This window comes from Stenella coeruleoalba (assembly GCF_951394435.1).
Source record: "Stenella coeruleoalba genome assembly, contig: scaffold_68, whole genome shotgun sequence".
Lineage (NCBI taxonomy): Eukaryota > Metazoa > Chordata > Mammalia > Artiodactyla > Delphinidae > Stenella > Stenella coeruleoalba.
In genome coordinates, this window is record NW_027645870.1 from 1446998 (window position 1) to 1474872 (window position 27875).

The 27875-nt window shown below is 43.6% G+C and overlaps 1 long non-coding RNA gene across 1 annotated transcript in view; it reads left to right on the forward strand.

The window, feature by feature from the left end:
* The window catches only part of LOC307181500, a 429076-nt gene extending 401640 nt beyond the window's left edge, over nucleotides 1-27436 (forward strand). The window contains exon 3 of the long non-coding RNA XR_013826923.1: nucleotides 27415-27436. This is a non-coding gene — a long non-coding RNA (uncharacterized lncRNA). The remainder of the gene's footprint in view (nucleotides 1-27414) is intronic.
* Nucleotides 27437-27875: the final 439 nt, after the last annotated feature.

The window sequence follows — 27875 nt, forward strand, 5'->3', positions numbered from 1 at the left end:
CCAGGGGAGGAAAACTTAGACATATTTGAACACGTCTCCCGATCACATGGTTGATCATACTCTAGGTTCCACATGCATATTTTAGCTGAAGGAAGAATACTTTAAACCTGGGTAGTTGAAACCCGTGGAATGGGTACCATGCAATATGACTTCAAAGGGTCTTCATTTGCACACCGAACCTCTACAATCCTATCACTGCTGCGTTTATGCCCCTGTACACATGCTTGATTCTCTTTCGGAGACATAGCAATCCATAGGTTTTAAGATACTTACTAGTCAGGTACATTCTTAGGCGTTTAATATGCGGTGTTGAGTCCATTTCGTTGAGCAAGGAGTAGCTCTTGTCTATTCCATATTTGGCTTAAGGAACTTTATCTGTGCTCATTTCAATCTCTGGTTTTATGCAGCACCCCAACTCACCTTTCCCCTTAAGCAAGCATAAGTTGGTTTTCTAAATTTGAGACCCTGTTCTGTTTTGGAATTCACTTCCTGTGTAGCCAAGTTTACATTCCGTGTATTAGTGATATCTTATGATGTTTCCTTTTCTGTGTGATTTATTTCAGTTAGAATCATCGTACCTGAATCCACTCATTGTGCTGCCAAGGGCCTGATGACATAGATTTCATTGCTGAGTGATACTGCATTGTACGTAAGTACCATAACTTCTTTATCCATTTTTCACTTTCTGTGATATTGAACTTGTACGGTAAACGAGGTTCTTGTAAACAGAGGCGTCCCAAACTTTGGGGTGGCTGCGTCTTTTTAATTTTAATTTCCCTAAGCTATAGGACCATAAGTGGAAGTGCCCTAGGCTCTGTTGCTTTGTTTTTTAGATGTTTCAGGAAACACCATACACTTCTCCCGAGTGTCTGTTGGCAATTTACATCCCGCCCATCAGCATAACAAGGCTCCCAGTTCTCCATGGCCTGTCCTTCCTTTCTGGATTTTACACTTTTTTCAGATGGCCCTTTTGACCGGGGGGAAGTGAGACTTCATTGTAGTGCAGATTTCCTTTGCAAGCTTGCTTGGTTGGCCAAAAAGGGCGTATGCGTTTTTTCCTGAATATATTCAGGAAAAAACGCATACGCCCTTTTTGGCCAAGTGCATCATTGTGGACGCTCTGCCTCTTTTCCTATGCTTTCAATGCAATTCCAGTCTACCTCCTGAAATCGGTTTCCTGCAATTCTGCCCCGCTTTCAAGTCCTCTTGGCAGCCTTACTTCAGTATATTTTTGTACGAGAGCTGTCATTTATAACTCTGCAGGTTTGTGAATTACAGTGCCCCTGAGCTCCTTTCTTCAACTCCCTTTATTTTGAGCTGGCCGCAACACCACAGGATGGTTTCAGGCCCTAATCTGGTTCCGGCACGGCACGCTGAGCCTTTGGTTAATTCCTCTTCCTGGTGGGAAATGAGAGTTAAATTTGCCCGACCAGACACCTCCAGCTAGTCTCTCATTGGTTCTCCCTATTCCTGTTCATCTTCCGCAGAAATTGCAAACTTGGCCAGACAGGAGGTTAAAGGGACTGACTCTCCAAGTGGGGAGAGTGTTAGTAAAGCATCTGGAATGTTGCACCCGACTACCAGCGTACGAAAACTGAGACATATTTGAACATGGCTCCCGATCACATGGTTGATCATACTCTAGGTTCCACATGCATGTTTTAGCTGAAGGAAGAATACCTTAAACCTGGGTAGTTGAAACCCGTGGAATGGGTACCATGCAATATGACTTCAAAGGTCTTCATTTCCTCACCGAAACTCTCCAATCCTATCACTGCTGCGTTTATGCCCCTGTACACACACTTGATTCTCTTTCGGAGACATAGCAATCCATAGGTTTTAAGATACTTACTAGTCAGGTACATTCTTAGGCGTTTAATATGCGGTGTTGAGTCCATTTCGTTGAGCAAGGAGTAGCTCTTGTCTATTCCATATTTGGCTTAAGGAACTTTATCTGTGCTCATTTCAATCTCTGGTTTTATGCAGCACCCCAACTCACCTTTCCCCTTAAGCAAGCATAAGTTGGTTTTCTAAATTTGAGACCCTGTTCTGTTCTGTAATTCAGTTCCTGTGTAGCCAAGTTTACATTCAGTGTATTACTGATATCTTATGATGTTTCTTTTTCTGTGTGACTTATTTCAGTTAGAATCATCATACCTGAATCCACTCATTGTGCTGCTAAGGGCCTGATGACATAGATTTCATTGCTGAGTGATATTGCTTTGTAAGTAAGTACCACAACTTCTTTATCCATTTTTCACTTTCTGCGATGTTGAACTTGTACTGTAAACGAGGTTCTTGTAAACAGAGGCGTCCCAAACTTTGGGGTGGCTGTGTCTTTTTGATTTTAATTTCCCTAAGCTATAGGACCATAAGTGGAAGTGCCCTAGGCTCTGTTGCTTTGTTTTTTAGATGTTTCAGGAAACACCATACACTTCTCCTGAGTGTCTGTTGGCAATTTACATCCCGCCCATCAGCATAACAAGGCTCCCAGTTCTCCATGGCCTGTCCTGCCTTTCTGGATTTTACACTTTTTTCAGATGGCCCTTTTGACCGGGGGGAAGTGAGACTTCATTGTAGTGCAGATTTCCTTTGCAAGCTTGCTTGGTTGGCCAAAAAGTGCGTATGCGTTTTTTGCTGAATATATTCAGGAAAAAACGCATACGCCCTTTTTGGCCAAGTGCATCATTGTGGACGTTCTGCCTCTTTTCCTATGTTTTCAATGCTATTCCAGTCTACCTCCTGAAATCAGTTTCCTGCAATTCTGCCCCGCTTTCAAGTCCTCTTGGCAGCCTTACTTCAGTCTATTTTTGGACGATAGCTGTCATTTATAACTCTGCAGGTTTGTGAATTACAGTGCCCCTGAACTCCTTTCTTCAACTCGCTTTCTTGTCACCTGGCCGCAACACCGCAGGATTGCTTCAGACCCTAATCTGGTTCCGGCACGGCACATTGAGCCTTTGGTTATTTCCTCTTCCTGGTGGGAAATGAGAGTTAAATTTGCCCGTCCAGACACCTCCAGCTAGTCTCTCATTGGTTCTCCCTATTCCTGTTCATCTTCCGCAGAAATTGCAAACTGGGCCAAACAGGAGGTTAAAGGCGCTGACTCTCCAAGTGGGGAGAGTGTTAGTAAAGCGTCTGGAATGTTGCACGCGAGTACCAGGGGAGGAAAACTGAGACATATTTGAACACGTCTCCCCTTCACATGGTTGATCATACTCTGGGTTCCACATGCATGTTTTAGCTGAAGGAAGAATACCTTAAACCTAGAGAGTTAAGACCCGTGTAATGGGTACCATGCAATATGACTTCAAAGGGTCTTCATTTGCTCACCGAACCTCTCCAATCCTATCACTGCTGCGTTTATGCCCGTATACACACGCTTGATTCTCTTTTGGAGACATAGCAATCCATAGGTTTTAAGATACTTACTAGTCAGGTACATTCTTAGGCGTTTAATATGGGGTGTTGAGTCCATTTCGTTGAGCAAGGAGTAGCTCTTGTCTATTCCATATTTGGCTTAAGGAACTTTATCTGTGCTCATTTCAATCTCTGGTTTTATGCAGCACCCCAACTCACCTTTCCCCTTAAGCAAGCATAAGTTGGTTTTCTAAATTTGAGACCCTGTTCTGTTTTGGAATTCACTTCCTGTGTAGCCAAGTTTACATTCCGTGTATTAGTGATATCTTATGATGTTTCCTTTTCTGTGTGATTTATTTCAGTTAGAATCATCGTACCTGAATCCACTCATTGTGCTGCCAAGGGCCTGATGACATAGATTTCATTGCTGAGTGATACTGCATTGTACGTAAGTACCATAACTTCTTTATCCATTTTTCACTTTCTGTGATGTTGAACTTGTACTGTAAACGAGGTTCTTGTAAACAGAGCCGTTCCAAACTTTGGGGTGGCTGTGTCTTTTTGATTTTACTTCCCTAAGCTATAGGTCCATAAGTGGAAGTGCCCTAGGCTCTGTTGCTTTGTTTTATAGATGTTTCAGGAAACACCATACACTTCTCCAGAGTGTCTGTTGGCAATTTACATCCCGCCCATCAGCATAACAAGGCTCCCAGTTCTCCATGGCCTGTCCTGCCTGTCTGGATTTTACACTTTTTTCAAATGGCCCTTTTGACTGGGGGGAAGTGAGACTTCATTGTAGTGCAGATTTCCTTTGCAAGCTTGCTTGGTTGGCCAAAAAGGGCGTATGCGTTTTTTCCTGAATATATTCAGGAAAAAACGCATACGCCCTTTTTGGCCAAGTGCATCATTGTGGATGTTCTGCCTCTTTTCCTATGCTTTCAAAGCTATTCCAGTCTACCTCCTGAAATCGGTTTCCTGCAATTCTGCCCCACTTTCAAGTCCTCTTGGCAGCCTTACTTCAGTATATTTTTGGATAAATGCTGTCATTTATAACTCTGCAGGTTTGTGAATTACAGTGCCCCTGAGCTCCTTTCTTCAACTCACTTTCTTTTGGGCTGGCCGCAACACCGCAGGATGGCTTCAGGCCCTAATCTGCTTTCGACACGGCACGCTGAGCCTTTGGTTATTTCCTCTTCCTGGTGGGAATTGAGAGTTAAATTTGCCCGTCCAGACACCTCCAGCTAGTCTCTCATTGGTTCTCGCTATTCCTGTTCATCTATCGCAGAAATTGCAAACTGGGCCAAACAGGAGGTTAAAGGGACTGACTCTCCAAGTCGGGAGAGTGTTAGTAAAGCGTCTGGAATGTTGCACCCGAGTACCTGGGTACGAAAACTGAGACATATTTGAACACGTCTCCTGATCACATGGTTGATCATACTCTAAGTTCCACATGCATGTTTTAGCTGAAGGAAGAATACCTTAAACCTGGAGAGTTGAGACCCGTGGAATGGGTACCATGCAATATGACTTCAAAGGGTCTTCATTTGCTCACAAACCTCTCCAGTCCTATCACTGTTGCGTTTATGCCGCTGTACACACGCTTGATTCTCTTTTGGAGACATAGCAATCCATAGGTTTTAAGATACTTACTAGTCAGGTACATTCTTAGGCGTTTAATATCGGGTGTTGAGTCCATTTCGTTGAACAAGGAGTAGCTATTGTCTGTTCCATATTTGGCGTAAGGAACTTTATCTGTGCTCATTTCAATCTCTGCTTTTATGCAGCAAACCAACTCACCTTTCCCCTTAAGCAAGCATAAGTTGCTTTTCTAAATTTGAGACCCTGTTCTGTTTTGGAATTCACTTCCTGTGTAGCCAAGTTTACATTCCGTGTATTAGTGATAGCTTATGATGTTTCTTTTCCTGTGTCACTTATTTCAGTTAGAATCATCGTACCTGAATCCACTCATTATGCTGCTAAGGGACTGATGACATAGATTTCATTGCTGAGTGATACTGCATTGTATGTAAGTACCATAAGTACTTTATCCATTTTTCACTTTCTGTGATATTGAACTTGTATGGTAAACGAGGTTCTTGTAAACAGAGTCGTCCCTAACTTTGGGGTAGCTCTGTCTTTTTGATTTTAATTTCCCTAAGCTATAGGACCATAAGTGGAAGTGCCCTAGGCTCTGTTGCTTTGTTTTTTAGATGTTTCAGGAAACACGATACACTTCTCCCGAGTGTCTGTTGGCAATTTACATCCCGCCCATCAGCATAACAAGGCTCCCAGTTCTCCATGGCCTGTCCTGCCTTTCTGGATTTTACACTTTTTTCAGATGGCCCTTTTGACCGGGGGGAAGTGAGACTTCATTGTAGTGCAGATTTCCTTTGCAAGCTTGCTTGGTTGGCCAAAAAGGGCGTATGCGTTTTTTCCTGAATATATTCAGGAAAAAACGCATACGCCCTTTTTGGCCAAGTGCATCATTGTGGACGTTCTGCCTCTTTTCCTATGCTTTCAATGCAATTCCAGTCTACCTCCTGAAATCGGTTTCCTGCAATTCTGCCCCGCTTTCAAGTCCTCTTGGCAGCCTTACTTCAGTATATTTTTGGACGATAGCTGTCATTTATAACTCTGCAGGTTTGTGAATTACAGTGCCCCTGAGCTCCTTTCTTCAACTCCCTTTATTTTGAGCTGGCCGCAACACCGCAGAATGGCTTCAGGCCCTAATCTGGTTCCGTCACGGCTCACTGAGCCTTTGGTTATTTCCTCTTCCTGGTGGGAAATGAGAGTTAAATTTGCCCGTCCAGACACCTCCAGCTAGTCTCTCATTGGTTCTCGCTATTCCTGTTCATCTTCCGCAGAAATTGCAAACTGGGCCAAACAGGAGGTTAAAGGCGCTGACTCTCCAAGTGGGGAGAGTGTTAGTAAAGCGTCTGGAATGTTGCACCCGAGTACCAGGGGAGGAAAACTGAGACATATTTGAACACGTCTCCCGTTCACACGGTTGATCATACTCTGGGTTCCACATGCATGTTTTAGCTGAAGGAAGAATACCTTAAACCTGGGTAGTTGAAACCCGTGTAATGGGTACCATGCAATATGACTTCAAAGGGTCTTCATTTGCTCACCGAACCTTTCCAATCCTATCACTGCTGCGTTTATGCCCCTGTACACACGCTTGATTCTCTTTTGGAGACATAGCAATCCATAGGTTTTAAGATACTTACTAGTCAGGTACATTCTTAGGCGTTTAATATGGGGTGTTGAGGCCATTTCGTTGAGCAAGGAGTAGCTCTTGTCTATTCCATATTTGGCTTAAGGAACTTTATCTGTGCTCATTTCAATCTCTGGTTTTATGCAGCACCCCAACTCACCTTTCCCCTTAAGCAAGCATAAGTTGGTTTTCTAAATTTGAGATCCTGTTCTGTTTTGGAATCCAGTTCCTGTGTAGCCAAGTTTACATTCCGTGTATTAGTGATATCTTATGATGTTTTTTTTCTGTGTGACTTATTTCAGTTAGAATCATCGTACCTGAATCCACTCGTTATGCTGCTACGGGCCTGATGACATAGATTTAATTGCTGAGTGATACTGCATTGTACGTAAGTACCACAAGTTCTTTATCCATTTTTCACTTTCTGCGATATTGAACATGTACGGTAAATAAGGTTCTTGTAAACAGAGGCGTCCCAAACTTTGGGGTGACTGTGTCTTTTTGATTTTAATTTCCCTAAGCTATAGGACCATAAGTGGAAGTGCCCTAGGCTCTGTTGCTTTGTTTTTTAGATGTTTCAGGAAACACCATACACTTCTCCCGAGTGTCTGTTGGCAATTTACATCCCGCCCATCAGCATAACAAGGCTCCCAGTTCTCCATGGCCTGTCCTGCCTTTCTGGATTTTACACTTTATTCAGATGGCCCTTTTGACCGGGGGGAAGTGAGACTTCATTGTAGTGCAGATTTCCTTTGCAAGCTTGCTTGGTTGGCCAAAAAGGGCGTATGCGTTTTTTCCTCAATATATTCAGGAAAAAATGCATTCGCCCTTTTTGGCCAAGTGCATCATTGTGGACGTTCTGCCTCTTTTCCTATGCTTTCAATGCAATTCCAGTCTACCTCCTGAAATCGGTTTCCTGCAATTCTGCCCCGCTTTCAAGTCCTCTTGGCAGCCTTACTTCAGTATATTTTTGGACGATAGCTGTCATTTATAACTCTGCAGGTTTGTGAATTACAGTGCCCCTGAGCTCCTTTCTTCAACTCACTTTCTTGTGACCTGTCCGCAACACTGCAGGATGGCTTCAGGCCCTAGTCTGGTTCCGGCACGGCACGCTGAGCCTTTGGTTAATTCCTCTTCCTGGTGGGAAATTAGAGTTAAATTTGCCCGTCCAGACACCTCCAGCTAGCCTCTCATTGGTTCTCGCTGTTCCTGTTCATCTTCCGCAGAAATTGCAAACTGGGCCAAACAGGAGGTTAAAGGGACTGACTCTCCAAGTCGGGAGAGTGTTAGTAAAGCGTCTGGAATGTTGCACCCGAGTACCAGGGTAGGAAAACTGAGACATATTTGAACACGTCTCCCGATCACATGGTTGATCATACTCTAGGTTCCACATGCATGTTTTAGCTGAAGGAAGAATACCTTAAACCTGGGTAGTTGAAACCCGTGGAATGGGTACCATGCAATATGACTTCAAAGGGTCTTCATTTGCTCACCGAACCGCTTCAATCCTATCACTGCTGTGTTTATGCCCCTGTACACATGCTTGATTCTCTTTCGGAGACATAGCAATGCATAGGTTTTAAGATACTTACTAGTCAGGTACATTCTTAGGCGTTTAATATGGGGTGTTGAGGCCATTTCGTTGAGCAAGGAGTAGCTCTTGTCTATTCCATATTTGGCTTAAGGAACTTTATCTGTGCTCATTTCAATCTCTGGTTTTATGCAGCACCCCAACTCACCTTTACCCGTAGCAAGCATAAGTTGGTTTTCTAAATTTGAGACACTGTTCTGTTCTGTCATTCAGTTCCTGTGTAGCCAAGTTTACATTCCGTGTATTACTGATATCTTATGATGTTTCTTTTTCTGTGTGACTTATTTCAGTTAGAATCATCATACCTGAATCCACTCATTGTGCTGTTAAGGGCCTGATGACATAGATTTCATTGCTGAGTGATATTGCTTTGTAAGTAAATACCACAACTTCTTTATCCATTTTTCACTTTCTGCGATGTTGAACTTGTACTGTAAACGACGTTCTTGTAAACAGAGGTGTCCCAAACTTTGGGGTGGCTGTGTCTTTTTGATTTTAATTTCCCTAAGCTCTAGGACCATAAGTGGAAGTGCCCTAGGCTCTGTTGCTTTGTTTTTTAGATGTTTCAGGAAACACCATACACTTCTCCCGAGTGTCTGTTGGCAATTTACATCCCGCCCATCAGCATAACAAGGCTCCCAGTTCTCCATGGCCTGTCCTGCCTTTCTGGATTTTACACTTTTTTCAGATGGCCCTTTTGACCGGGGGGAAGTGAGACTTCATTGTACTGCAGATTCCCTTTGCAAGCTTGCTTGGTTGGCCAAAAAGGGCGTATGCGTTTTTTCCTGAATATATTCAGGAAAAAACGCATACGCCCTTTTTGGCCAAGTGCATCATTGTGGACGTTCTGCCTCCTTTCCTATGCTTTCAATGCAATTCCAGTCTACCTCCTGAAATCGGTTTCCTGCAATTCTGCCCCGCTTTCAAGTCCTCTTGGCAGCCTTACTTCAGTATATTTTTGGACGATAGCTGTCATTTATAACTCTGCAGATTTGTGAATTACAGTGCCCCTGAGCTCCTTTCTTCAACTCGTTTTCTTTTGAGCTGGCCGCAACACCGCAGGATGGCTTCAGGCCCTAATCTGGTTCCGGCACGGCACGCTGAGCGTTTGGTTATTTCCTCTTCCTGGTGGGAAATGAGAGTTAAATTTGCCCGTCCAGACACCTCCAGCTAGTCTCTCATTGGTTCTCGCTATTCTTGTTCATCTTCCACAGAAATTGCAAACTGGGCCAAACAGGAGGTTAAAGGGACTGACTCTCCAAGTCGGGAGAGTGTTAGTAAAGCGTCTGGAATGTTGCACCCCAGTACCAGGGTACGAAAACTGAGACATATTTGAACACGTCTCCCGATCACATGGTTGATCATACTCTAGGTTCCACATGCATGTTTTAGCTGAAGGAAGAATACCTTAAACCTGGGTAGTTGAAACCCGTGGAATGGGTACCATGCAATATGACTTCAAAGGGTCTTCATTTGCTCACCGAACCTCTCCAATCCTATCACTGCTGCGTTTATGCTCCTGTACACATGCTTGATTCTCTTTCGGAGACATAGCAATCCATAGGTTTTAAGATACTTACTAGTCAGATACATTCTTAGGCGTTTAATATGCGGTGTTGAGTCCATTTCGTTGAGCAAGGAGTAGCTCTTGTCTATTCCATATTTGGCTTAAGGAACTTTATCTGTGCTCATTTCAATCTCTGGTTTTATGCAGCACCCCAACTCACCTTTCCCCTTAAACAAGCATAAGTTGCTTTTCTAACTTTGAGACACTCTTCTGTTCTGTAATTCAGTTCCTGTGTAGCCAGGTTTGCATTCCATGTATTACTGATATCTTATGATGTTTCTTTTTCTGTGTGACTTATTTCAGTTAGAATCATCATACCTGAATCCACTCATTGTGCTGCTAAGGGCCTGATGACATAGATTTCATTGCTGAGTGATATTGCTTTGTAAGTAAATACCACAACTTCTTTATCCATTTTTCACTTTCTGCAATGTTGAACTTCTACTGTAAACGAGGTTCTTGTAAACAGAGGCGTCCCAAACTTTGGGGTGACTGTGTCTTTTTGATTTTAATTTCCCTAAGCTATAGGACCATAAGTGGAAGAACCCTAGGCTCTGTTGCTTTGTTTTTTAGATGTTTCAGGAAACACCATACACTTCTCCCGAGTGTCTGTTGGCAATTTACATCCCGCCCATCAGCATAACAAGGCTCCCAGTTCTCCATGGCCTGTCCTGCCTTTCTGGATTTTACACTTTTTTCAGATGGCCCTTTTGACCGGGGGGAAGTGAGACTTCATTGTACTGCAGATTCCCTTTGCAAGCTTGCTTGGTTGGCCAAAAAGGGCGTATGCGTTTTTTCCTGAATATATTCAGGAAAAAACGCATACGCCCTTTTTGGCCAAGTGCATCATTGTGGACGTTCTGCCTCTTTTCCTATGCTTTCAGTGCAATTCCAGTGTACCTCCTGAAATCGGTTTCCTGCATTTCTGCCCCACTTTCAAGTCCTCTTGGCAGCCTTACTTCAGTATATTTTTGGACGATAGCTGTCATTTATAACTCTGCAGGATTGTGAATTACAGTGCCCCTGAGCTCCTTTCTTCAACTCGCTTTCTTTTGAGCTGGACGCAACACCGCAGGATGGCTTCAGGCCCTAATCTGGTTCCGGCACGGCATGCTGAGTCTTTGGTTAATTCCTCTTCCTGGTGGGAAATGAGAGTTAAATTTGCCCGTCCAGACACCTCCAGCTAGTCTCTCATTGGTTCTCGCTATTCCTGTTCATCTTCCGCAGAAATTGCAAACTGGGCCAAACAGGAGGTTAAAGGCACTGACTCTCCAAGTCGGGAGAGTGTTAGTAAAGCGTCTGGAATGTTGCACCCGAGTACCAGGGGAGGAAAACTGAGACATATTTGAACACGTCTCCCGATCACATGGTTGATCATACTCTAGGTTCCACATGCATGTTTTAGCTGAAGGAAGAATACTTTAAACCTGGGTAGTTGAAACCCGTGGAATGGGTACCATGCAATATGACTTCAAAGGGTCTTCATTTGCACACCGAACCTCTACAATCCTATCACTGCTGCGTTTATGCCCCTGTACACATGCTTGATTCTCTATCGGAGACATAGCAATCCATAGGTTTTAAGATACTTACTAGTCAGGTACATTCTTAGGCGTTTAATATGCGGTGTTGAGTCCATTTCGTTGAGCAAGGAGTAGCTCTTGTCTATTCCATATTTGGCTTAAGGAACTTTATCTGTGCTCATTTCAATCTCTGGTTTTATGCAACACCCCAACTCACCTTTCCCCTTAAACAAGCATAAGTTGCTTTTCTAACTTTGAGACACTGTTCTGTTCTGTAATTCAGTTCCTGTGTAGCCAGGTTTGCATTCCATGTATTACTGATATCTTATGATGTTTCTTTTTCTGTGTGACTTATTTCAGTTAGAATCATCATACCTGAATCCACTCATTGTGCTGCTAAGGGCCTGATGACATAGATTTCATTGCTGAGTGATATTGCTTTGTAAGTAAATACCACAACTTCTTTATCCATTTTTCACTTTCTGCGATGTTGAACTTGTACTGTAAACGAGGTTCTTGTAAACAGAGGCGTCCCAAACTTTGGGGTGGCTGTGTCTTTTTGATTTTAATTTCCCTAAGCTCTAGGACCATAAGTGGAAGTGCCCTAGGCTCTGTTGCTTTGTTTTTTAGATGTTTCAGGAAACACCATACACTTCTCCTGAGTGTCTGTTGGCAATTTGCATCCCGCCCATCAGCATAACAAGGCTCCCAGTTCTCCATGGCCTGTCCTGCCTTTCTGGATTTTACACTTTTTTCAGATGACCCTTTTGACCGGGGGGAAGTGAGACTTCATTGTAGTGCAGATTTCCTTTGCAAGCTTGCTTGGTTGGCCAAAAAGTGCGTATGCGTTTTTTGCTGAATATATTCAGGAAAAAACGCATACGCCCTTTTTGGCCAAGTGCATCATTGTGGACGTTCTGCCTCTTTTCCTATGTTTTCAATGCTATTCCAGTCTACCTCCTGAAATCAGTTTCCTGCAATTCTGCCCCGCTTTCAAGTCCTCTTGGCAGCCTTACTTCAGTATAGTTTTGGACGATAGCTGTCATTTATAACTCTGCAGGTTTGTGAATTACAGTGCCCCTGAACTCCTTTCTTCAACTCGCTTTCTTGTGAGCTGGCCGCAACACCGCAGGATGGCTTCAGGCCCTAATCTGGTTCTGGCACGGCACGCTGAGCCTTTGGTTATTTCCTCTTCCTGGTGGGAAATGAGAGTTAAATTTGCCCGTCCAGACACCTCCAGCTAGTCTCTCATTGGTTCTCCCTATTCCTGTTCATCTTCCGCAGAAATTGCAAACTGGGCCAAACAGGAGGTTAAAGGCGCTGACTCTCCAAGTGGGGAGAGTGTTAGTAAAGCGTCTGGAATGTTGCACGCGAGTACCAGGGGAGGAAAACTGAGACATATTTGAACACGTCTCCCGTTCACATGGTTGATCATACTCTGGGTTCCACATGCATGTTTTAGCTGAAGGAAGAGTACCTTAAACCTAGAGAGTTAAGACCCGTGTAATGGGTACCATGCAATATGACTTCAAAGGGTCTTCATTTGCTCACCGAACCTCTCCAATCCTATCACTGCTGCGTTTATGCCCCTGTACACACGCTTGATTCTCTTTTGGAGACATAGCAATCCATAGGTTTTAAGATACTTACTAGTCAGATACATTCTTAGGCGTTTAATATGGGGTGTTGAGTTCATTTCGTTGAGCAAGGAGTAGCTCTTGTCTATTCCATATTTGGCTTAAGGAACTTTATCTGTGCTCATTTCAATCTCTGGTTTTATGCAGCACCCCAACTCACCTTTCCCCTTAAGCAAGCATAAGTTGGTTTTCTAAATTTGAGACCCTGTTCTGTTTTGGAATTCACTTCCTGTGTAGCCAAGTTTACATTCCGTGTATTAGTGATATCTTATGATGTTTCCATTTCTGTGTGATTTATTTCAGTTAGAATCATCGTACCTGAATCCACTCATTGTGCTGCCAAGGGCCTGATGACATAGATTTCATTTCTGAGTGATACTGCATTGTACGTAAGTACCATAACTTCTTTATCCATTTTTCACTTTCTGTGATATTGAACTTGTACGGTAAACGAGGTTCTTGTAAACAGAGGCGTCCCAAACTTTGGGGTGGCTGTGTCTTTTTTATTTTAATTTCCCTAAGCTCTAGGACCATAAGTGGAAGTGCCCTAGGCTCTGTTGCTTTGTTTTTTAGATGTTTCAGGAAACACCATACACTTCACCCAAGTGTCTGTTGGCAATTTACATCCCGCCCATCAGCATAACAAGGCTCCCAGTTCTCCATGGCCTGTCCTGCCTGTCTGGATTTTACACTTTTTTCAGATGGCCCTTTTGACTGGGGGGAAGTGAGACTTCATTGTAGTGCAGATTTCCTTTGCAAGTTTGCTTGGTTGGCCAAAAAGGGCGTATGCGTTTTTTCCTGAATATATTCAGGAAAAAAGGCATACGCCCTTTTTGGCCAAGTGCATCATTGTGGACGTTCTGCCTCTTTTCCTATGCTTTCAATGCAATTCCAGTCTACCTCCTGAAATCGGTTTCCTGCAATTCTGCCCCGCTTTCAAGTCCTCTTGGCAGCCTTACTTCAGTATATTTTTGGACGATAGCTGTCATTTATAACTCTGCAGGTTTGTGAATTACAGTGCCCCTGAGCTCCTTTCTTCAACTCGTTTTCTTTTGAGCTGGACGCAACACCGCAGGATGGCTTCAGGCCCTAGTCTGGTTCCGGCACGGCACGCTGAGCCTTTGGTTATTTCCTCTTCCTGGTGGGAAATGAGAGTTAAATTTGCCCGTCCAGACACCTCCAGCTAGTCTCTCATTGGTTCTCGCTATTCTTGTTCATCTTCCGCAGAAATTGCAAACTGGACCAAACAGGAGGTTAAAGGGAGTGACTCTCCAAGTCGGGAGAGTGTTAGTAAAGCGTCTGGAATGTTGCACCCGAGTACCAGGGGAGGAAAACTGAGACATATTTGAACACGTCTCCCGATCACATGGTTGATCATACTCTAGGTTCCACATGCATGTTTTAGCTGAAGGAAGAATACCTTAAACCTGGGTAGTTGAAACACGTGGAATGGGTACATTGCAATATGACTTCAAAGGGTCTTCATTGCTCACCGAACCTCTCCCATCCTATCACTGCTGCGTTTATGCCCCTGTACACATGCTTGATTCTCTTTCGGAGACATAGCAATCCATAGATTTTAAGATACTTACTAGTCAGATACATTCTTAGGCGTTTAATATGCGGTGTTGAGTCCATTTCGTTGAGCAAGGAGTAGCTCTTGTCTATTCCATATTTGGCTTAAGGAACTTTATCTGTGCTCATTTCAATCTCTGGTTTTATGCAGCACCCCAACTCACCTTTCCCCTTAAACAAGCATAAGTTGCTTTTCTAACTTTGAGACACTGTTCTGTTCTGTAATTCAGTTCCTGTGTAGCCAGGTTTGCATTCCATGTATTACTGATATCTTATGATGTTTCTTTTTCTGTGTGACTTATTTCAGTTAGAATCATCATACCTGAATCCACTCATTGTGCTGCTAAGGGCCTGATGACATAGATTTCATTGCTGAGTGATATTGCTTTGTAAGTAAATACCACAACTTCTTTATCCATTTTTCACTTTCTGCGATGTTGAACTTGTACTGTAAACGAGGTTCTTGTAAACAGAGGCGTCCCAAACTTTGGGGTGACTGTGTCTTTTTGATTTTAATTTCCCTAAGCTATAGGACCATAAATGGAAGTGCCCTAGGCTCTGTTGCTTTGTTTTTTAGATGTTTCAGGAAACACCATACACTTCTCCTGAGTGTCTGTTGGCAATTTACATCCCGCCCATCAGCATAACAAGGCTCCCAGTTCTCCATGGCCTGTCCTGCCTTTCTGGATTTTACACTTTTTTCAGATGACCGTTTTGACCGGGGGGAAGTGAGACTTCATTGTACTGCAGATTCCTTTTGCAAGCTTGCTTGGTTGGCCAAAAAGGGCGTATGCGTTTTTTCCTGTATATATTCAGGAAAAAACGCATACGCCCTTTTTGGCCAAGTGCATCATTGTGGACGTTCTGCCTCTTTTCCTATGCTTTCAATGCAATTCCAGTCTACCTCCTGAAATCGGTTTCCTGCATTTCTGCCCCGCTTTCAAGTCCTCTTGGCAGCCTTACTTCAGTATATTTTTGGACGATAGCTGTCATTTATAACTCTGCAGGATTGTGAATTACAGTGCCCCTGAGCTCCTTTCTTCAACTCGCTTTCTTTTGAGCTGGACGCAACACCGCAGGATGGCTTCAGGCCCTAATCTGGTTCCGGCACGGCATGCTGAGCCTTTGGTTAATTCCTCTTCCTGGTGGGAAATGAGAGTTAAATTTGCCCGTCCAGACACCTCCAGCTAGTCTCTCATTGGTTCTCGCTATTCCTGTTCATCTTCCGCAGAAATTGCAAACTGGGCCAAACAGGAGGTTAAAGGGACTGACTCTCCAAGTAGGGAGAGTGTTAGTAAAGCGCCTGGAATGTTGCACCCGAGTACCAGGGGAGGAAAACTGAGACATATTTGAACACGTCTCCCGATCACATGGTTGATCATACTCTAGGTTCCACATGCATGTTTTAGCTGAAGGAAGAATACTTTAAACCTGGGTAGTTGAAACCCGTGGAATGGGTACCATGCAATATGACTTCAAAGGGTCTTCATTTGCGCACCGAACCTCTCCAATCCTATCACTGCTGCGTTTATGCCCCTGTACACATGCTTGATTCTCTTTCAGAGACATAGCAATCCATAGGTTTTAAGATACTTACTAGTCAGGTACATTCTTAGGCGTTTAATATGCGGTGTTGAGTCCATTTCGTTGAGCAAGGAGTAGCTCTTGTCTATTCCATATTTGGCTTAAGGAACTTTATCTGTGCTCATTTCAATCTCTGGTTTTATGCAGCACCCCAACTCACCTTTCCCCTTAAACAAGCATAAGTTGCTTTTCTAACTTTGAGACACTGTTCTGTTCTGTAATTCAGTTCCTGTGTAGCCAGGTTTGCATTCCATGTATTACTGATATCTTATGATGTTTCTTTTTCTGTGTGACTTATTTCAGTTAGAATCATCATACCTGAATCCACTCATTGTGCTGCTAAGGGCCTGATGACATAGATTTCATTGCTGAGTGATATTGCTTTGTAAGTAAATACCACAACTTCTTTATCCATTTTTCACTTTCTGCGATGTTGAACTTGTACTGTAAACGAGGTTCTTGTAAACAGAGGCGTCCCGAACTTTGGGGTGGCTGTGTCTTTTTGATTTTAATTTCCCTAAGCTATAGGACCATAAGTGGAAGTGCCCTAGGCTCTGTTGCTTTGTTTTTTAGATGTTTCAGGAAACACCATACACTTCTCCCAAGTGTCTGTTGGCAATTTACATCCCACCCATCAGCATAACAAGGCTCCCAGTTCTCCATGGCCTGTCCTGCCTTTCTGGATTTTACACTTTTTTCAGATGGCCCTTTTGACCGGGGGGAAGTGAGACTTCATTGTACTACAGATTTCCTTTGCAAGCTTGCTTGGTTGGCCAAAAAGGGCGTATGCGTTTTTTCCTGAATATATTCAGGAAAAAACGCATACGCCCTTTTTGGCCAAGTGCATCATTTGTGGACGTTCTGCCTCTTTTCCTATGCTTTCAATGCAATTCCAGTCTACCTCCTGAAATCGGTTTCCTGCAATTCTGCCCCGCTTTCAAGTCCTCTTGGCAGCCTTACTTCAGTATAGTTTTGGATGATAGCTGTCATTTATAACTCTGCAGGTTTGTGAATTACAGTGCCCCTGAGCTCCTTTCTTCAACTCGCTTTGTTTTGAGCTGGCCGCAACACCGCAGGATGGCTTCATGCCCTAATCTGGTTCCGGCACGGCACGCTGAGCCTTTGGTTATTTCCTCTTCCTGGTGGGAAATGAGAGTTAAATCTGCCCGTCCAGACACCTCCAGCTAGTCTCTCATTATTCTCGCTATTCCTGTTCATCTTCCGCAGAAATTGCAACTGGGCCAAACAGGAGGTTAAAGGCGCTGACTCTCCAAGTGGGGAGAGTGTTAGTAAAGCGTCTGGAATGTTGCACCCGAGTACCAGGGGAGGAAAACTGAGACATATTTGAACACGTCTCCCGTTCACACAGTTGATCATACTCTGGGTTCCACATGCATGTTTTAGCTGAAGGAAGAATAACTTAAACCTGGAAAGTTGAGACCCGTGGAATGGGTACCATGCAATATGACTTCAAAGAGTCTTCATTTGCTCACCGAACCTCTCCAATCCTATCACTGCTGCGTTTCTGCCCCTGTACACATGCTTGATTCTCTTTCGGAGACATAGCAATCCATAGGTTTTAAGATACTTACTAGTCAGGTACATTCTTAGACGTTTAATATGCGGTGTTGAGTCCATTTTGTTGAGCAAGGAGTAGCTCTTGTCTATTCCATATTTGGCTTAAGGAACTTTATCTGTGCTCATTTCAATCTCTGGTTTTATGCAGCACCCCAACTCACCTTTACCCTTAAGCAAGCATAAGTTGCTTTTCTAAATTTGAGACCCTGTTCTGTTTTGGAATTCAGTTCCTGTGTAGCCAAGTTTACATTCCATGTATTACTGATATCTTATGATGTTTCTTTTTCTGTGTGACTTATTTCAGTTAGAATCATCATACCTGTATCCACTCATTGTGCTGCTAAGGGCCTGATGACATAGATTTCATTGCTGAGTGATATTGCTTTGTAAGGAAGTACCACAACTTCTTTATCCATTTTTCACTTTCTGCGATGTTGAACTTGTACTGTAAACGAGGTTCTTGTAAACAGAGGCGTCCCAAACTTTGGGGTGGCTGTGTCTTTTTGATTTTAATTTCCCTAAGCTATAGGACCATAAGTCGAAGTGCCCTAGCCTCTGTTGCTTTGTTTTTTAGATGTTTCAGGAAACACCATACACTTCTCCCGAGTGTCTGTTGGCAATTTACATCCCGCCCATCAGCATAACAAGGCTCCCAGTTCTCCATGGCCTGTCCTGCCTTTCTGGATTTTACACTTTTTTCAGATGGCTCTTTTGACCGGGGGGAAGTGAGACTTCATTGTACTGCAGATTTCCTTTGCAAGCTTGCTTGGTTGGCCAAAAAGGGCGTATGCGTTTTTTCCTGAATATATTCAGGAAAAAACGCATACACCCTTTTTGGCCAAGTGCATCATTGTGGACGTTCTGCCTCTTTTCCTATGCTTTCAATGCAATTCCAGTCTACCTCCTGAAATCGGTTTCCTGCATTTCTGCCCCGCTTTCAAGTCCTCTTGGCAGCCTTACTTCAGTCTATTTTTGGACGATAGCTGTCATTTATAACTCTGCAGGTTTGTGAATTACAGTGCCCCTGAGCTCCTTTCTTCAACTCGCTTTCTTTTGAGCTGGCCGCAACACCGCAGGATGGCTTCAGGCCCTAATCTGGTTCCGGTACGGCACGCTGATCCTTTGGTTATTTCCTCTTCCTGGTGGGAAATGAGAGTTAAATTTGCCCGTCCAGACACCTCCAGCTAGTCTCTCATTATGCTCGCTATTCCTGTTCATCTTCCGCAGAAATTGCAAACTGGGCCAAACAGGAGGTTAAAGGCGCTGACTCTCCAAGTGGGGAGAGTGTTAGTAAAGCGTCTGGAATGTTGCACCCGAGTACCAGGGGAGGAAAACTGAGACATATTTGAACACGTCTCCCGATCACATGGTTGATCATACTCTAGGTTCCACATGCATGTTTTAGCTGAAGGAAGAATACCTTAAACCTGGAGAGTTGAGACCCGTGGAATGGGTACCATGCAATATGACTTCAAAGGGTCTTCATTTGCTCACCGAACCTCTCCAATCCTATCACTGCTGCGTTTCTGCCCCTGTACACACGCTTGATTCTCTTTTGGAGACATAGCAATCCATAGGTTTTACGATACTTACTAGTCAGGTACATTCTTAGGCCTTTAATATGCGGTGTTGAGTCCATTTTGCTGAGCAAGGAGTAGCTCTTTTCTATTCCATATTTGGCTTAAAGAACTTTATCTGTGCTCATTTCAATCTCTGGTTTTATGCAGCACCCCAACTCACCTTTCCCCTTAAGCAAGCATAAGTTGGTTTTCTAAATTTGAGACCCTGTTCTGTTCTGTAATTCAGTTCCTGTGTAGCCAAGTTTACATTCCGTGTATTACTGATATCTTATGATATTTCTCTTTCTCTGTGACTTATTTCCATTAGAATCATCATACCTGAATCCACTCATTGTGCTGCTAAGGGCCTGATGACATAGATTTCATTGCTGAGTGATATTGCTTTGTAAGTAAATACCACAACTTCTTTATCCATTTTTCACTTTCTGCGATGTTGAACTTGTTCTGTAAACGAGGTTCTTGTAAACAGAGCCATTCCAAACTTTGGTGTGGCTGTGTCTTTTTGATTTTAATTTCCCTAAGCTATAGGACCATAAGTGGAAGTGCCCTAGGCTCTGTTGCTTTGTTTTTTAGATGTTTCAGGAAACACCATACACTTCTCCTGTGTGTGTGTTGGCAATTTACATCCCGCCCATCAGCATAACAAGGCTCCCAGTTCTCCATGGCCTGTCCTGCCTTTCTGGATTTTACACTTTTTTCAGATGGCTCTTTTGACCGGGGGGAAGTGAGACTTCATTGTAGTGCAGATTTCCTTTGCAAACTTGCTTGGTTGGCCAAAAAGGGCGTATGCGTTTTTTTCTGGAATATATTCAGGAAAAAACGCATACGCCCTTTTTGGCCAAGTGCATCATTGTGGGCTTTCTGCCTCTTTTCCTATGCTTTCAATGCAATTCCAGTCTACCTCCTGAAATCGGTTTCCTGCAATTCTGCCCCGCTTTCAAGTCCTCTTGGCAGCCTTACTTCAGTATATTTTTGGACGATAGCTGTCATTTATAACTCTGCAGGTTTGTGAATTACAGTGCCCCTGAGCTCCTTTCTTCAACTCGCTTTCTTTTGAGCTGACCTCAACACCGCAGGATGGCTTCAGGCCCTAATCTGGTTCCGGCACGGCACGCTGAGCCTTTGGTTATTTGCTCTTCCTGGTGGGAAATGTGAGTTAAATTTGCCCGTCCAGACACCTCCAGCTAGTCTCTCATTGGTTCTCGCTATTCCTGTTCATCTTCCGCAGAAATTGCAAACTGGGCCAAACAGGAGGTTAAAGGCGCTGACTCTCCAAGTGGGGAGAGTGTTAGTAAAGCGTCTGGAATGTTGCACCGAAGTACCAGGGGAGGAAAACTGAGACATATTTGAACACGTCTCCGGATCACATGGTTGATCATACTCTAGGTTCCACATGCATGTTTTAGCTGAAGGAAGAATACATTAAACCTGGGTAGTTGAAACCCGTGGAATGGGTACCATGCAATATGACTTCAATGGGTCTTCATTTGCTCAGCGAACCTCTCCAATCCTATCACTGCTGCGTTTATGCCCCTGTACACATGCTTGATTCTCTTTCGGAGACATAGCAATCCATAGGTTTTAAGATACTTACTAGTCAGGTACATTCTTAGGCGTTTAATATGCGGTGTTGAGTCCATTTCGTTGAGCAAGGAGTAGCTCTTGTCTATTCCATATTTGGCTTAAGGAATTTTATCTGTGCTCATTTCAATCTCTGGTTTTATGCAGCACCCCAACTCACCTTTCCCCTTAAGCAAGCATAAGTTGGTTTTCTAAATTTGAGACCCTGTTCTGTTTTGGAATTCAGTTCCTGTGTAGCCAAGTTTACATTCCGTGTATTAGTGATATCTTATGATGTTTCTTTTTCTGTGTGACTTATTTCAGTTAGAATCATCGTACCTGAATCCACTCATTATGCTGCTACGGGCCTGATGACATAGATTTCATTGCTGAGTGATACTGTATTGTACGTAAGTACCACAAGTTCTTTATCCATTTTTCACTTTCTGCGATGTTGAACTTGTACGGTAAACGAGGTTCTTGTAAACAGAGGCGTCCCAAACTTTGGGGTGGCTGTGTCTTTTCGATTTTAATTTCCCTAAGCTATAGGACCATAAGTGGAAGTACCCTATGCTCTGTTGCTTTGTTTTTTAGATGTTTCAGGAAACACCATACACTTCTCCTGAGTGTGTGTTGGCAATTTACATCCCGCCCATCAGCATAACAAGGCTCCCAGTTCTCCATGGCCTGTCCTGCCTTTCTGGATTTTACACTTTTTTCAGATGGCCCTTTTGACTGGGGGAAAGTGAGACTTCATTGTAGTGCAGATTTCCTTTGCAAGCTTGCTTGGTTGGCCAAAAAGGGCGTATGCGTTTTTTCCTGAATATATTCAGGAAAAAACGCATACGCCCTTTTTGGCCAAGTACAGCATTGTGGACGTTCTGCCTCTTTTCCTATGCTTTCAATGCAATTCCAGTCTACCTCCTGAAATCGTTTTCCTGAAATTCTGCCCCACTTTCAAGTCCTCTTGGCAGCCTTACTTCAGTATATTTTTGGACGATAGCTGTCATTTATAACTCTGCAGGTTTGTGAATTACAGTGCCCCTGAGCTCCTTTCTTCAACGCGCTTTCTTGTGAGCTAGCCGTAACACCGCAGGATGGCTTCAGGCCCTAATCTGGTTCCGGCACGGCACGCTGAGCCTTTGGTTAATTCCTTTTCCTGTTGGAAATGAGAGTTAAATTTGCCCGTCCAGACACCTCCAGCCAATCTCTCATTGGTTCTCGCTATTCCTGTTCATCTTCCGCAGAAATTGCAAACTGGGCCAAACAGGAGGTTAAAGGCGCTGAGTCTCCAAGTGGGGAGAGTATTAGTAAAGCGTCTGGAATGTTGCACCCGAGTACCAGGGGAGGAAAACTGAGACATATTTGAACACGTCTCCCGATCACATGGTTGGTCATACTCTGGGTTCCACATGCATGTTTTAGCTGAAGGAAGAATACCTTAAACCTGGAGAGTTGAGACCCGTGGAATGGGTACCATGCAATATGACTTCAAAGGGTCTTCATTTGCTCACCGAACCTCTCCAATCCTATCACTGCTGCGTTTATGCCTGTGTACACACGCTTGATTCTCTTTTGGAGACATAGCAATCCATAGGTTTTAAGATACTTACTAGTCAGGTACATTCTTAGGCGTTTAATATGGCGTGTTGAGTCCATTTCATTGAGCAAGGAGTAGCTCTTGTCTATTCCATATTTGGCTTAAGGAACTTTATCTGTGCTCATTTCAATCTCTGGTTTTATGCAGCACCCCAACTCACCTTTCCCCTTAAGCAAGCATAAGTTGGTTTTCTAAATTTGAGACCCTGTTCTGTTTTGGAATTCAGTTCCTGTGTAGCCAAGTTTACATTCCGTGTATTACTGATATCTTATGATGTTTCTTTTTCTGTGTGACTTATTTCAGTTAGAATCATCGTACCTGAATCCACTCATTATGCTGCTACGGGCCTGATGACATAGATTTCATTGCTGAGTGATATTGTTTTGTAAGCAAATACCACAAGTTCTTTATCCATTTTTCACTTTCTGCAATGTTGAACTTGTACTGTAAACGACGTTCTTGTAAACAGAGGCGTCCCAAGCTTTGGGGACGCTGTGTCTTTTTGATTTTAATTTCCCTAAGCTATAGGACCATAAGTGGAAGTGCCCTAGGCTCTGTTGCTTTGTTTTTTAGATGTTTCAGGAAACACCATACACTTCTCCCGAGTGTCTGTTGGCAATTTCCATCCCGCCCATCAGCATAACAAGGCTCCCAGTTCTCCATGGCCTCTCCTGCTTTTCTGGATTTTACACTTTTTTCAGATGGCCCTTTTGACCGGGGGGAAGTGAGACTTCATTGTAGTGCAGATTTCCTTTGCAAGCTTGCTTGGTTGGCCAAAAAGGGCGTATGCGTGTTTTCCTGAATATATTCAGGAAAAAACGCATACGCCCTTTTTGGCCAAGTGCATCATTGTGGACGCTCTGCCTCTTTTCCTATGCTTTCAATGCAATTCCAGTCTACCTCCTGAAATCGGTTTCCTGCAATTCTGCCCCGCTTTCAAGTCCTCTTGGCAGCCTTACTTCAGTATATTTTTGGACGATAGCTGTCATTTATAACTCTGCAGGTTTGTGAATTACAGTGCCCCTGAGCTCCTTTCTTCAACTCGCTTTCTTGTGAGCTGGCCGCAACACCGCAGGATGGCTTCAGGCCCTAATCTGGTTCCGGCACGGCACGCTGAGCCTTTGGTTAATTCCTCTTCCTGGTGGGAAATGAGAGTTAAATTTGCCCGTCCAGACACCTCCAGCTAGTCTCTCATTGGTTCTCCCTATTCCTGTTCAACTTCCGCAGAAATTGCAAACTGGGCCAAACAGGAGGTTAAAGACGCTGACTTTCCAAGAGGGAAGAGTGTTAGTAAAGCGTCTGGAATGTTGCACCCGAGTACAAGGGGAGGAAAAGTGAGACATATTTGAACACGTCTCCCGTTCACAAGGTTGATCATACTCTGGGTTCCACATGCATGTTTTAGCTGAAGGAAGAATACCTTAAACCTGGAGAGTTGAGACCCGTGTAATGGGTACCATGCAATATGACTTCAAAGGGTCTTCATTTGCTCACCGAACCTCTCCAATCCTATCACTGCTGCGTTTATGCCCGTGTACACACGCTTGATTCTCTTTTGGAGACATAGCAATCCATAGGTTTTAAGATACTTACTAGTCAGGTACATTCTTAGGCGTTTAATATGGGGTGTTGAGTCCATTTCGTTGAGCAAGGAGTAGCTCTTGTCTATTCCATATTAGGCATAAGGAACTTTATCTGTGCTCATTTCAATCTCTGGTTTTATGCAGCACCCCAACTCACCTTTCCCCTTAAGCAAGCATAAGTTGGTTTTCTAAATTTGAGACCCTGTTCTGTTCTCTAATTCAGTTCCTGTGTAGCCAAGTTTACATTCCGTGTATTAGTGATGTCTTATGATGTTTCTTTTTCTGTGTGACTTATTTCAGTTAGAATCATCGTACCTGAATCCACTCATTATGCTGCTACGGGCATGATGACATAGATTTCATTGTTGAGTGATACTGCATTGTACGTATGTACCACAAGTTCTTTATCCATTTTTCACTTTCTGTGATATTGAACTTGTACAGTAAACGAGGTTCTTGTAAACAGAGGCGTCCCAAGCTTTGGGGTGGCTGTGTCTTTTTGATTTTAATTTCCCTAAGCTATAGGACCATAATTGGAAGTGCCCTAGGCTCTGTTGCTTTGTTTTTTAGATGTTTCAAAAACACCATACACTTCTCCCGAGTGTCTGTTGGCAATTTACAGCCCACCCATCAGCATAACAAGGCTCCCAGTTCTCCATGGCCTGTCCTGCCTTTCATGATTTTACACTTTTTTCAGATGGCCCGTTTCACCGGGGGGAAGTGAGACTTCATTGTAGTGCAGATTTCCTTTGCAAGCTTGCTTGGTTGGCCAAAAAGGGCGTATGCGTTTTTTCCTGAATATATTCAGGAAAAAACGCATACGCCCTTTTTGGCCAAGTGCATCATTGTGGACGCTCTGCCTCTTTTCCTATACTTTCAATGCAGTTCCAGTCTACATCCTGAAATCGGTTTCCTGCAATTCTGCCCCGCTTTCAAGTCCTCTTGGGAGCCTTACTTCAGTCTATTTTTGGACGATAGCTGTCATTTATAACTCTGCAGGTTTGTGAATTAGAGTGCCCCTGAGCTCCTTTCTTCAACTCGCTTTCTTTTGAGCTGGCCGCAACACCGCAGGATGGCTTCAGGCCCTAATCTGGTTCCGGCACGGCACGCTGAGCCTTTGGTTAATTGTTCTTCCTGGTGGGAAATGAGAGTTAAATTTGCCCGTCCAGACACCTCCAGCTAGTCTCTCATTGGTTCTCGCTATTCCTGTTCATCTTCCGCAGAAATTGCAAACTGGGCCAAACAGGAGGTTAAAGGCGCTGACTCTCCAAGTGGGGAGAGTGTTAGTAAAGCGTCTGGAATGTTGCACCCGAGTACCAGGGGAGGAAAACTGAGACATATTTGAACACGTCTCCCGATCACATGGTTGATCATACTCTAGGTTCCACATGTATGTTTTAGCTGAAGGAAGAATACCTTAAACCTGGAGTGTTGAGACCCGTGGAATGGGTACCATGCAATATGACTTCAGAGGGTCTTCATTTGCTCACCGAACCTCTCCAATCCTATCACTGCTGCGTTTATGCCCCTGTACACACGCTTGATTCTCTTTTGGAGACATAGCAATCCATAGGTTTTAAGATACTTACTAGTCAGGTACATTCTTAGGCGTTTAATATGGGGTGTTGAGTCCATTTCGTTGAGCAAGGAGTAGCTCTTGTCTATTCCATATTTGGCTTAAGGAACTTTATCTGTGCTCATTTCAATCTCTGGTTTTATGCAGCACCCCAACTCACCTTTACCCTTAAGCAAGCATAAGTTGGTTTTCTAAATTTAAGACCCTGTTCTGTTTTGGAATTCAGTTCCTGTGTAGCCAAGTTTACATTCCGTGTATTAGTGATATCTTATGATGTTTCTTTTTCTGTGTGACTTATTTCAGTTAGAATCATCGTACCTGAATCCACTCATTATGGTGCTACGGGCCTGATGACATAGATTTCATTGCTGAGTGATATTGCTTTGTAAGCAAATACCACAAGTTCTTTATCCATTTTTCACTTTCTGCGATGTTGAACTTGTACTGTAAACAAGGTTCTTGTAAACAGCGGCGTCCCAAGCTTTGGGGACGCTGTGTCTTTTTGATTTTAATTTCCCTAAGCTATAGGACCATAAGTGGAAGTGCCATAGGCTCTGTTGCTTTGTTTTTTAGATGTTTCAGGAAACACCATACACTTCTCCCGAGTGTCTGTTGGCAATTTCCATCCCGCCCATCAGCATAACAAGGCTCCCAGTTCTCCATGGCCTCTCCTGCTTTTCTGGATTTTACACTTTTTTCAGATGGCCCTTTTGACCGGGGGGAAGTGAGACTTCATTGTAGTGCAGATTTCCTTTGCAAGCTTGCTTGGTTGGCCAAAAAGGGCGTATGCGTTTTTCCCTAAATATATTCAGGAAAAAACGCATACGCCCTTTTTGGCCAAGTGCATCATTGTGGACGCTCTGCCTCTTTTCCTATGCTTTCAATGCAATTCCAGTCTACCTCCTGAAATCGGTTTCCTGCAATTCTGCCCCGCTTTCAAGTCCTCTTGGAAGCCTTACTTCAGTATATTTTTGGACGATAGCTGTCATTTATAACTCTGCAGGTTTGTGAATTACAGTGCCCCTGAGCTCCTTTCTTCAACTCGCTTTCTTGTGAGCTGGCCGCAACACCGCAGGATGGCTTCAGGCCCTAATCTGGTTCCGGCACGGCACGCTGAGCCTTTGGTTATTTCCTCTTCCTGGTGGGAAATGAGAGTTAAATTTGCCCGTCCAGACACCTCCAGCTAGTCTCTCATTGGTTCTCCCTATTCCTGTTCATCTTCCGCAGAAATTGCAAACTGGGCCAAACAGGAGGTTAAAGGCGCTGACTTTCCAAGTGGGGAGAGTGTTAGTAAAGCGTCTGGAATGTTGCACCCGAGTACAAGGGGAGGAAAACTGAGACATATTTGAACACGTCTCCCGTTCACACGGTTGATCATACTCTGGGTTCCACATGCATGTTTTAGCTGAAGGAAGAATACCTTAAACCTGGAGAGTTGAGACCCGTGGAATGGGTACCATGCAATATGACTTCAAAGGGTCTTCATTTGCTCACCGAACCTCTCCAATCCTATCACTGCTGCGTTTATGCCCGTATACACACGCTTGATTCTCTTTTGGAGACATAGCAATCCATAGGTTTTAAGATACTTACTAGTCAGGTACATTCTTAGGCGTTTAATATGGGGTGTTGAGTCCATTTCGTTGAGCAAGGAGTAGCTCTTGTCTATTCCATATTTGGCTTAAGGAACTTTATCTGTGCTCATTTCAATCTCTGGTTTTATGCAGCACCCCAACTCACCTTTCCCCTTAAGCAAGCATAAGTTGGTTTTCTAAATTTGAGACCCTGTTCTGTTCTCTAATTCAGTTCCTGTGTAGCCAAGTTTACATTCCGTGTATTAGTTATGTCTTATGATGTTTCTTTTTCTGTGTGACTTATTTCAGTTAGAATCATCATACCTGAATCCACTCATTATGCTGCTACGGGCCTGATGACATAGATTTCATTGCTGAGTGATACTGCATTGTACGTATGTACCACAAGTTCTTTATCCATTTTTCACTTTCTGTGATATTGAACTTGTACAGTAAACGAGGTTCTTGTAAACAGAGGCGTCCCAAACTTTGGGGTGGCTGTGTCTTTTTGATTTTAATTTCCCTAAGCTATAGGACCATAAGTGGAAGTGCCCTAGGCTCTGTTGCTTTGTTTTTTAGATGTTTCAAAAACACCATACACTTCTCCCAAGTGTCTGTTGGCAATTTACATCCCGCCCATCAGCATAACAAGGCTCCCAGTTCTCCATGGCCTGTCCTGCCTTTCTGGATTTTACACTTTTTTTAGATGGCCCTTTTGACCGGGGGGAAGTGAGACTTCATTTTACTGCCGATTTCCTTTGCAAGCTTGC